The sequence below is a fragment of the Podarcis muralis genome, chromosome 10 (genome assembly GCF_964188315.1).
Source record: "Podarcis muralis chromosome 10, rPodMur119.hap1.1, whole genome shotgun sequence".
In the NCBI taxonomy this organism is placed as follows: domain Eukaryota; kingdom Metazoa; phylum Chordata; class Lepidosauria; order Squamata; family Lacertidae; genus Podarcis; species Podarcis muralis.
Window position 1 is genome coordinate 76,185,611 of NC_135664.1, and position 12,630 is coordinate 76,198,240.

Here is a 12,630-nt window from a genome sequence, read left to right on the forward strand (position 1 = left end):
AGACAGGAACCGAACCTGGGTAGGCTGCCGGAGCCCCTCAAGTCTCTGCCAGATCAAAGATTGGGGTGGCTTTCTAATGCCACAATGTGTCGAGGGCATTTTGTTCACTTATCAAGGCAGCTTGCTGGGTCGATCAGCTGCAGGCTTGGAGGGCTGCGCTGCCTGGCTTTCTCCCGGAGTCCCAGGCGCTGAGCCACGCTCCATCACTCCCTGAATTAGCTGGGAGGAGGAGGAGGAGGGAAGCGCCAACTCCACAAGCCCATTTCTCTGGCCCCCTCCTTTCCCTGACAAAGCGCTACGGGGCTTTCTCTGCCAGCCTCCATCTTGTGCTCCGAGGTGAACCAAAGATGGGCCTGGCGGAGCAAAGGATCCTGGGTAACGCTCCCTGCCGCCACCATGTTGCCTGTCATGTTTCCTCCCAGATGCCTGACTCTCTCGCCAGCAAGGTCACGGGGAGTGCGGGCGACAGCAGGGGCTCCATTAATTAAATCTCCAGGAACGCTGGCTTGCAATAATGATAATGAGGCAAATAATTGGCCGGGGGAAGGTCGCCGTGTGCAGGTCGTGGGGCCCCAAAGCTGCTGCGTCGTCAGGCTCTCCGGGCTCCAGAGACCGGCTCTCTCCACCAACGAGGAATCCTACAGGTGGGAACCAGGTGGAGGAACAGCAGCTCAAGGCAGGTGTGCTGACGGGTCAGGGAGCCGCTTGCCACAGTTGGTGTTTGGATCTTGGCCTCAGCCGCTGGTTCCGATGGCGACTGGTGGGGCCGACATCATTAAGGCTCCAGGCGCCTCTTGAGACACAGGCTCAGCGATCTCGGCAGCCGTGTCCTGATTCCTGAGCACGCGCCAGAAGGCCCCTTCTGCCTTCTCCTCTCTGAGATTAGGGCATCGCGTTTTGCAGTCTGAGGAGTGTGGATGTATTAGCGATAAGTGCTGACCCCCACATCTCCTGGCTGCTTCCGTGGCATTGCTTAATGAGCGTTTCCTTCTGAGCGCTCCTTGCCTTGTAACAAATTCAGATGGCCTTGCGTGAGCGTTTGTTCTTTGGGTAAAAGGGTATTGCTGCACGTCGCTCTGATTTCCACGTGGGCAGAGGCTCAGGGCTGGTTTTTCCTTGGAAGGAAGGGCAGCAGAGAGGGGGGTGCCCTCAGGGTGTATGGCTTTATTTACACACATGTGCAACCTGAGTAGAGGGTGAAGGGGCTCACAGCACGAGCGCCCCAGAATATATGGCTTCTCCACTAGTCTCTGCTTCTCCAGCTTCCAGCTCAGATCTCCACGCCGGGTGTTGTTCACAACCGTTGCCTAGAGAAAGGGGCTCCTCTGGCAAGCTTGCTCTTCATGCCTCCTGCCCCCACAAATGCAAGATGCCAGCAACTGCGGAGGAACTCTGGGCATCATCCAGACTGACCCCTGCAAACCCCCAACAGTATTGTGTAGAGCAATGCACGGTTCTGTCCCTCAGTGGCGTAGCGTGGGTTGTCAGCACCCGGGGCAAGGCAAGTAATTTGCGCCCCCTAACCCGTGGATTTTAGCAGGTGGCAGAGAGCTGCGAGTGCGAGCGCGCGCCCCCCCAGATGTTGCGGCCGGTGCGGCCGGCCCCCCCTGCACCCCCCACGCTACGCCACTGCTGTCCCTAGGCAAAAGCTCTGCCCTCTCTCGGAAGCGGGCTTCAAGCGAGACGCTTGCCTTTATGCGCATGCATGTCCTGCGACGCGCATTGTGATGGCCTGGGAATCCGATTCAGAGAGTGAACCGGAGGAATCCCAGCCTGCACAGGAGTCCCCGCCTCCAGGGCCGGCTGAACTGGGGCAGGGCCTTGAATCTGAAGCGCCTGCACCTGTGCCGGATCCTCAGGAGCAGGCACCAGGTGAAACCATTCTGGCTCCAGAGGTGGTTGAGTACTCAGTGCCTACAGGTGAGCTTCCCCCGGGACCCAGTAACCCTTCGGCCTCTCCTGAACTGCAGAGGCTCAGGGCAGAGAGGCGAAGGGAACTGGTTTCTCCCAGGAGGAGTGCTCGCCTTAAGGCCAGGAGAGGCGGGTCTCCTGGGGGCCGGGACCGCCCCTGGCCTCAGAGAAGATAAAGGCCAGCCAGCCCGGTCCCAGGTTGCGGGAGCAACGTCGTCGCTGAGTACCTGCTCCTGTCCGGACCCAGACCTGACCCTCCAGTGTTCCTGTCCCCGCTCGGCTTCCTGCTTCGGACCTTGCCCCGCTCCTTGCGAACTGTTTCCAGGCTAGTGACCCAGGACCGGACTTCGACTACGTCAACGGTAACCTGCCCCCCGGGACCAGCACACGCATGTAGTGAAAGACAGGCCAGGTTGCGGCAGCTTCGCTGGGTAGTGTTTGCGGTTCCATCTCTGCAGTTGAACTTCTTGATGGCTGCCGCCCTCTCTTCCTTCCTGCCTTCCTTGTGTTTTGTGACAATCTTTGCTGACAGTCCCCCGCATGCTTCCTCCCGGGGAGAACCTACAGGCTGTCTTTGCTTTGTTTCATTAAATCATGCCATGTTCCATCATTACACACTGCTAATTCTGCTGCAGTGTGTAAAACCAGGAGCGGGCATCCAAAGGCATCTCTGCCAGGGAATGCGGAACCGGCTGGCGCAGGCTCAGTGGCCACACGGCCTCCATCTTAGCTGCGAGTTCCCACATGGAGGGGGAAGGAGAGGGACTCCCAGGCTCTGCTCCCCCAAGGCTTAGTTCGAGGGGGTGGGCCAGGACCTGGGAGACCAGAGTTCAAATCCCCAACTCGGCGTGAAGCTCAGTGGGGAACCTCAGGCCAGTCACAGTCCTTCCGCCCAAGTGACCAGACCCCCTCCGCCAGGGATTTCCTGGATTTACAGAAGCTGTCTTGGTCTCTGATTTGATCCTGGAATTTCTGACTTTTCCTTAGGACGTCCCTATTTCCATGGGGAAAATATTGGAGGGGATGGAGCTACGCGACCCTCGAGCCAAGGAGATAAGTCACTGTTCAACCTTTAGAAGACACCTGAAGGCAGCCCTGGATAGGGAAGCTATATTTAAAATGTTTAATGTTTCATTATGTTTTTATATATGTTGGAAGCTGCCCTGAGTGGCTGGGGGAACCCAGTATTATTATTATTATTATTATTATTATTATTATTATTAAAAGTTGAAGGGACCGCTGACCATTAGGTCCAGTCACAGACGACTCTGGGGTTGCACACTCATCTCGCTTCACTGGCCGAGGGAGCTGGCGTACAGCTTCCGGGTGATGTGGCCAGCAGGACTAAGCCGCTTCTGGCGAACCAGAGCAGCGCATAGAAATGGGGTTTACCTTCCTGCCAGAGTGGGACCTATTTATCTACTTGCACTTTGACATGCTTTCGAACTGCTAGGTTGGCAGGAGCAGGGACCGAGCAACGGGAGCTCACCCCGTTGCGGGGATTCGAACCCCCGACCTTCTGATCGGCAAGTCCTAGGCTCTGTGGTTTAACCCACGGTGCCACCCATGTCTCTTTATTATTGAATAGGACGTCCCTATTTTCACTGGAGAAAAGTTGGAGGGAATGACCCACTCCTCCGGGCTGTTGGGGGGATAAAATGGGCAGTGGGAGAGCCCTACTCAGATCCTACTTTTGGGCTTCTTCCCATTGTGTGCGTAGGGGGCCTCTGGCTGGGCCATTGGCCTGATCCTGCAGGCTCTTCTCATGCTTTTACAGACACCACAGGAGAGGGGAAGCCCTCTTGTGCTCAGATCTTGCCTGTGGGTTTGCCATTGTGGGGCATCTGGCTGGCCGCTATGGGGACAGGACTAGACTGGCCCCCGAGGCCTGATCCTGCAGGGCTCTTCTGATGCCCCCCCATGGCCAGCCGTGGCTGGGCTCAGCGTTTCTGCCCCAGCAGCTGCCCCCTCTGCACCTCCCCCTTTTCGCCCTCCTTGCTCTTTTGCTGGCGAAATATCTCAGTGCTCTGCAGGAAGCAGAGACCCTCTTTTGCGGCCTGGCGGGGGCGGGGCTGCCCAGCCCTTTCTGCGGAGGAGCCTCTGTGTTAACAAGGCTGCGCGGCCTGATCTATGCAGCCCCCGAGAGCTGGCAGCAGTAAACAGGGCAGTAAATCGCGGGCAAAGCAGAGAGCCAGAGGCTGATGGATGGGGCCTCGTCCCTCTCCAGCGCCGGCTGCCACAGCGATGCTCAGTTACCAGGGACGGCTCGCTTTGCACTTCCTGGGCCACAAAGGGCAGGCGCAGATCTCAGCCGCCGGCAGCGGATCAGAGAGCGGCCTCTCTGCTGCAGGACTGCTGGAAGGAGGGGGGCTCTGCTGGCGTGTCACACCTGAGCCCAGAGATCTGCTCTGGTCGCCCAGTTGCTACCGGGTCAAGTTCAAGGGCTTGCTCTTAGTCTATAAAACCCTTCACAGCTTGGGACCAGTTTGCCTGGAAGATGGCTTCGCTCAACAGGCGCCCACTTGATCGCTTCGATCAACGGAAATGGCAGTGTTAACAGTGTCCAGTAAGGTCGGTTCTTCATTTGTAAGGACTCGGTTGCTCAGTGCTGCATCACCTTTGGAACTCCCTGCCTATTGATATTGATCAGGTGCCTTCTCTGTACTCTTTTTGGTGCCTGCTAGAGACATCCTTTTTTAGATAAGCCTAACAAAGATGTTTAAGGGACACGGGTGGCGCTGTGGGTTAAACCACAGAGCCTAGGACTTGCCGATCAGAAGGTCGGTGGTTCGAATCCCCACGACGGGGTGAGCTCCCGTCGTTCGGTCCCTGCTCCTGCCAACCTAGCAGTTTGAAAGCAGGTCAAAGTGCAAGTAGATCAATAGGTCCCGCTCCGGCGGGAAGGTAAACGGCGTTTCCGTGCGCTGCTCTGGTTCGCCAGAAGCGGCGTAGTCATGCTGGCCACATGACCCGGAAGCTGTACGTCGGCTCCCTCGGCCAGTAAAGCGAGATGAGCGCCGCAACCCCAGAGTCGGCCACGACTGGACCTAATGGTCAGGGGTCCCTTTACCTTTAACCCAGATGCTTAGAAAGTTGTTGGTGAGAGTTTTATTCAGCTTTAGTAATTTAACTTGAGAAAGCTTCTCGATTTCATTGTTCTACGTTTTGTAAACCACTTTGAGGCTTAAAAAAGATTGAGTGGAACGCTGGGATAGCCCACTTTCTAGCACACTGCCTCCTTCCCCCATTCACTAAGGCGTGCAAAGGGTCATAGAATTACAGAATTGTGAGCGGATGAGACTCTTAATCTCAGGGCCACGGGTTCAAGTCACACACCGGGCAAAAACGATTACTGAATTGCAGGGAATTGGACTTGAAGATGATCCTTGTGATCCAACTCTCTGATTCTGTATAAATTTTATGAAATAAATAAATATAAATAATTACGCCACCATCCACATCCACAGCTCCCAAATCCAACAAATGAATGTCACACACACACACCCTGAAATGCTCCATTGGCACAGTGGAGGCCAGGTGTGTCACGGACCACACCTGGTGTCTGCCTGGCTCCCCGGCCCACCTCACCACCCACGGCAGTTTTTGCATGGCAAGCAGTGATGGAGCTGCCAGAAGAGAGAGGAGCCGAAAGGACAGAGTCTCTCCATCTCTCTGCTCAGAGGCAGGAGGGCTGTCAGATGCTGCGATTAACAAGGGAGACGGATATTCCCATCATGCTTTGCTCGGAAAACCTCCCGCAGGCAGCCGGCTCTCCACTTTCAGACAGCATGATGAGGGAGATGGACCTTTGGCTCTCGAGCGAGCACCGTGGCCTCCGGGCCTTTGTCTCCTTGCGAGGAAACATGGTTTCCGTCCATCAAACATGGCCAACGTTCATGGCTGCTGTTGCGGAAAATCCCCCTCCCACTTTCTAGCACACTGCCGCTTCCCCTTTCCCCATTCACTAAGGTGTGAAAAGGGTCGTAGAATCACAGAATTGTGAGAGGTATTAAGAACCTGCTTAAAAACCTCCAAGGAAGGAGAGTCTACCACCATTCCATTGTGGAAAGGCTCTTAGTGTCAGAAAAGTCTTCCTAACATTTAATCGAAATCTCCTTCCTTGCCATTTGAGTCTCGTGGGTTCGGATCCACCCCTCTGGAGCAACAAGAAGCAGCCTCACCCAGTCTCCTGTGCCACAGCCCTTTGGATCGTGGCCTTCTCTTCTCCAGGCTGAGCAGACCCAATGCCCTCTCCCCCAGCACGCCATCCCTTTCTGACAGGGGTGGGCGATCTCTCACAAACTTCTGACTGAGGATTGAACCCGGGACTTGGGTTTGCAAGGCCTTGCTCTCCCGCAGACCTATGGCCCTCTCCCAGGTCACAGACTGGACTCCCAACACTTTCATCTGCTAGGCTCCCTCTTGCCGCGCTCATTTCGGGGGGGGGGGGGGGGGGTTGGCAGAATCGGTTGCCACTCAGCAAGTTGAAGCTGATACGGAAGGAACAGGGGGGGGGGTACCCATCCTTCCTTACCGCTCCCTGAAGGGGTCCGAGGCGATGGCCCCTGCAGTGCCCAGCCGGCCTCGAACCCTCAGCCCCCGCACCATTGCATAGGCACCACACTGTACCCCTGCCTTGTAAATAAAAGGCTCTCTTTCCTGTCTTCACGCGGGCGGAATAAGCCCCATCTTTCCTATGCCTTTCTCTCGCCCTATTCCTAACGTGAGTCTGGAAAGCATTGAAACCTTTAGAAATTGATATAAGATCAACCACAACTCCGATTTTCTCCATCCTGGTGACATTCAACTCAGTTGCCTCTGGACTCCATGTTGCTACCCCTACCTCCATAATCTTCAAGACGACAAGTCACGTACACAGGAACTTCTTAATCCTGTCAGATCATCCTGCCTAACCCTTCCTCCGGGCAATACCAGGTGGCAGACGATGCATATCACTGTCCCATTGTCCTGCCACCACCGGTACTCAAGAAATGTTTATTTATGTATATCCCTCACTCTGCACATTCCCCCCTCCCTTGTCTTAAATGTTAATCAGTGTAACCCCACCTCTCTGTAAACATATTCATGACGTGTGTAATATATTCATGATGTAATCCATGAAACCCAACCTTCCCAAAATGTATTCATGACGTTTCGTGCACTGTATTCTGGGACTTGGAGGGAACTTTTAAAAGTCTATGTCGCCCCATTCTCGGGGTTCAATCTCGCCTTGAACCTGTTGCGCAATAAACTTGGATCTTCTACAGTTTGCTCCTGCGTCCGGCTGAGCTCATTTTCTTCCGCAGGGACCCACGGACTTAGTCCGATGAGCTGGGTGGCAGAGCAGCCTCGCACCCAGATTTTGCCGTAACAGATGGCGCCCGAACGTGGGGCTTGCGGTTCTCCCGAGCTGCTGACTGGGGGCCCCGAAATCTTCAGCCGGCTCCGGGCCATTTTGCCTGGGAAGACCCTTTTGGACCCCCAGCCATCTCCCGGGCGGTAATCGAAAGCCCTAGGAGTTCAGCCGGGGAGCAAAAGAGGGATCCAGCCGGCTTATTCATCGATCCCGGGATCATCATAGAAGACGCGTGAGTATAAGGAAAAGGAAAATCCAGTGCACTGGTGGGAAGGGGGTGGAAGTCTCCTGGCAACTGAATTCTCTGCCCTCCTCTCTATCGCTCCTTCTCGCCTGTCTCTTGGTCCAAGTGGTGAGAGAGACCGTGGACCGCTGCTCAACCCGAAAGGGGGGTTCTGAGCTCTATCTCTTTTCCTTAAAATCTCCAGCCAGCCGCACCAATTGGGAGCCCGAAAGTAAGACGGAGAGACCCGACTTGAAAGATAGCCGACTCTCCGCAACGGGCATCCCAGTTGAAAGCAAGGGGTTGGAGCTCTTTTTCCGATCTTCCCGAGCGTCCTTCCTAGGGGGCAGGAAGTGGTCTTGCTTTCTATCCCAATCCCAGCCGCACTGGTCGGAGCCACGTAACACGTGTATCGTGCGTGAGCCCGCTTCCAAAAGCAAGGGGGATTTTCAGTTCGAAGTTCTATCCAGGGATCACCCGATCTGGCACCGCACGGCGCGGGCGTCCAGTAGGGCCCCTTTTCCTGAGATTGTGACGATAGATAAGGAGGTTGCCAGGAGGGATAGCCCATGAGGAATTGGGCGGGATCGGCAGAGTGGAAAGGGACCCCAGGTTATTGATTAAGGAAATCGGAAGGAAATATGAAATACCGGATAGCTAGAGCTCTTTAAAAACTCTCTCAGAAAGTTGCCAAGCGACTGATGACCCCTCTTTTCCTATAAATCCTCATGTTAAGTATACCAATCTCCTAGACCTACCAATCCTCACCGACCCCTTCTCTTTCCCTCTTTCTGTCTAGACACGCGTGAAACATAAAGGGGTACCCCGTCAACCAAGCGTTGTGAGCCCTACCAGTTTGATTAACTGGTGGTGTGTTTGAAGAGGCAAGGAGGCTCATAAAACCATGTGGGACCTTCCTACTAATTTCACTTAATGAAGCCAAAGGTAGTGGCCCAACTCCTTGCAATAACCAACTAAAGGATGAGAATATATATGTTTACATGTTGTCTGTTATGTGTGCTGTCTGTTAATACATATATGAGAATATGTATGTTTACATGTTGTCTGTTATGTGTGTTGTCTGTTCCTTCTGTCTCTGGCAGACTGCCTTTCTTAAGTGTGCATAGTTTAAACTGCAAGCTTGCTTCAAAAGTTAAATCTAAGGAAGCCATGCTGGATCTTAGCAGTCCTAAATAAGACAAGATGAGAATGAAGTGTGCAAATGTTTACCCCACCTCTTGCTTTGCCCCAACTTTTGAGATTGTGAGTCTACAGTCTTATTTTGGAAGGTGCTGATAACCAAATGTTTCTGCTGCAAAAGCCTAGTTGAGCCAACTGCTCTCTCAAGCTAAAATGCAGTGTATGTACTTCATTAAGCATATGCCTATGAAGGTATGGTGTTCCTTCTAAGAAAATTATGTGAGTCCAGTTTTAACTTTGATTTGGTTGGACAGAAGAGTTATTGTAAAGCTCCTGATATCAGTCTCTATAAGACGTCCTGGCCTCTTTTCTTAGAAAATGCCCCCCTGTTTCATTCTGTCTCTTTCAGGTTTTTTTTCCCCTCTTCTTCTGTGCCAGGTAAATTTACTTCCGAGTAAGCTTCCTTTAAAGGAAACTGCAAAGGTGGGGGGGCATAGATTAGGCTTACTATTCCTCTGCAAGTTCAGGAAAAATTGTTCACTCTTGTATTCCTTTAAATCAAATCTATGGCTGTTTAAACTATGCTTTATAAGAGATCCTCTCCCTATCTTAGGAAAAATGTTCACTTCAGTCTTTAAAGATAATTTATCTAGGAACTTTCACTCTTTAGTCTAAGGAAGTAAACTCTCACTCAAACTAGTTGGGTACTTTTATTTTCCTCTTCCTTAGTACATGATAGGCGCATGGTTTGTGATAGGCGCATGGCTTGTGATCTCTTCCCCAGTTGTGTCTGTGTACATAAGTATGTGTGTGTTTCTGGTAGTACAAATCTTGCTATGAACCCTGTATTTTAGGGTTGGACTAGATGACCCCAGGTCCCTTTCAACTTTCCCAATTTGTGGCTGATGAGTTGAAATTCAGCCCAGATTTGCTCTTTGTTTTTTTAAAAGGTGTGAGGTGAAGCCATGATGTTTGAAGCAGAACTGGTGATATCAGGCATTTAAGTGATTACAGTGTTTATCGTTTTGTCTATTATTTACAAAAAATCAGACTTAAAAGTCCACTCAAAGTTTAAGCACATACAAATGAATAATCAAGTAGAATTAGCCTTGACCAATCCTGTAAATAAAGGGCAGGAGAAAAATTTGTCTGCGAATGGTAAGGCTGAACTGACTGAGAATGTTTAAAATCCTATGAATTCTGACTGGCCATTTTTACTCATAAATAAGAGAGCGGTTGATTGTTCCGCGAATGACCAGATAAAATGACCAATAATGATAGCCCTTTCCTGTACATAAAGGAAGCAGTCCCTTTGCTTGGGCTGAAATTGCTAGCTTTGGTGAATACTTGAATTGCTGAGTTTCTCTTTTTTGCTTTAAAATCTAACCCTATTTTTTAAATCTACTCCTTACCCTTCATTTCCTTTATTCAAATGGTAATTTTGCCAAAAGATGCAACATTTCAATAGTATAAAAGGTTTGCTGAGACATGAACTCCACACATGCACAGAGACTAGATCAGCAAAAAAAAAAAAAAAAAGGGATAGGAAAAGAAATGAGAGAGAGAGAGAGAGGAAGGAGGGGGAACTGTGGGGGGGGAGGAGGTTTTTTTTTTATGTAAAACTTGGAACCATTGAGAGAAATCACCCTTAATGTGTCCCAAGTTTGAAATCTTAACATGCCAAATTCTTTTCACAGGTAAATATCAAAGAATTCCACCCCTCAATGGGATTAAAATCACAGACTTTGTTTGTCTGCATTTTAGGAACAGCATTTCCTGACAGGCTTCTCACATGAAATAATTTTTCCTTTTAACAGGATATGTGAACCCCGATAACAAAGTGTTTGTCCCCTTTTTTCCTCCCACAGCGACTTTCTTTCTATTCCGTGAAACAAGCCTGAATCTCTTTGTGGCTTTGACACTTTTAAAATTACAAATAATCTGTTTTCCATTTATTTAATCCGTTTTTCCATGATGTCTATGAAGTTAATCGAAGCACAACCAAACATTGTTGATAATATCTTTGTATTATTTAATAATAATTCTTTTCTAAGTCTGATGTCTTTGTGTCAAGTCTGGTTTCATCTGACTGGTAATCTAATTTTTTTTCTTCCCTTTTTTTTTTTTTACCTTTGTATTTTTACAGTTCTCTTTCTAGACTAACCGTGTTTTAAGTCCCCAAAACCCTGCCCCCTTACAGGATATCACTTATACAGATGTGCAATGATGAAAAGCGGCAACAACCCCTCCCTCAACTCGGTTCTTCGCGATCACAAGACCTGCACAACAGACGCCAGAGTGCCCACAGCTATCTCTTTCAAAGGATGTAGACTGACGGGGAAGAGTTGAATAGCGAGGACATTTTTTCACTTGAACCTCAAGCCTCGGTGCTCCAGGGATTCAAAAGATACATGCGTGAAAGATCACAATTATGTCAATATGCAAATGATATTTAATTAGTTGGTTTTGTGTATTATGTGTTATTATGTAGGAATGTTGAAGTGTGTCTGATTATGTGTTATCTCCACAAAAGAAAAATTTCTGTGTAATGTAACATACATAACTATGAACAGCAGAAGGATATGGCTTACACCCCAAGTCTTCATGGAGGACTCCCATATATTACAATGCTTTCCCATATATTACAATGCTTTCCAATAGAGCAGACTATACTTAGATCAAGTCAACTGATGATCATATTTCCTTGTCCCACCTGGCACTCTGAAGAGTGCCAACCTTCCCTACCCATTTATTTATGCATTCAATGTTTTTCTATATATGAAGTTCCCAGATTTTACTATTTCTTTCTTTCTGTTCCAGAAAACTATTTCAAATCTTTTCTATGATTTCCCTGCATCTCTTGCAGATTCAGTACTGTCTTCAAGTAGCAATTGTTCTGCATTTATTTACTTATTAATCTTGGTTTTCATCTATAGCTGCGAAATTAATCTACCACAACCAAGTATTATTATCGGAACCATATTTTATCAGATAGATTTGAAGCAACACTCCTTATTATTATTTGAGATGTTTTGATTAGGATGCCAGATGAAATTGGGTGTAGATCATGTCAAAATTTTATTTATTTATTTGAGGACACGACTACCATACGTAATATTATTATTGGTAACAAGAAAATTGTATATGCCTTGATGTAGCAAGAATGGTCCCTTATAGAGTTAAATTGACTCATTTGGACAAATGCCCCCTTAGGAATGGCTTTGGTTTTAACATATTGGTTTTGAAAAGTTGAGAACCATGGGGCAAGATAAATTCAAATTGGACTCTACCGGAATTGGGCACGTGTATCCAGGCTGCAACTAGCTTTTGGTCCTTTAAGAGCAAGTGGACAACTTTCCATGAGTGTGGGACCAGAGCCTGCAATAATGAAAACCCTATAGAAAGACCAAGGCGAAGACATATCTCTCATGATGTGTCCAAGCCTGGTCAGCTATGGTGGTTGCCAGGCGACATGGTTAAATGAAAGCCCTGAGGGGATTCAGCAGGATGTGTTACTGTACCACTATGCCGGTGTGAGACCACAGAAGAGCTAGCTTGGCACCTGAAAACACAAAAACGGTGGGGCTAAAAAGCAAACTGCATTTTTTTTCAGTCAGTAGTGGACCTTCCTGCTAAATGTAAAGCATACACCACTATTGAAAGTGTTTGAAAGAGCTAGGGTGCCACAAGTAATTTTATTCGTCCGTGTTGTTCCCTCTTTTGCTGCCCACTATTCCCACTCACAGGGCACCCCTACATTCACCGAGATTTAGGGTGCGGAGAAAAGATTTGCAAGTTCTTGCAGAACTTTAATGCAAATCTATCTCCGAATGGGGGACTGATACGGAAGGAACAGGGGGGGGGGTACCCATCCTTCCTTACCGCTCCCTGAAGGGGTCCGAGGCGATGGCCCCTGCAGTGCCCAGCCGGCCTCGAACCCTCAGCCCCCGCACCATTGCATAGGCACCACACTGTACCCCTGCCTTGTAAATAAAAGGCT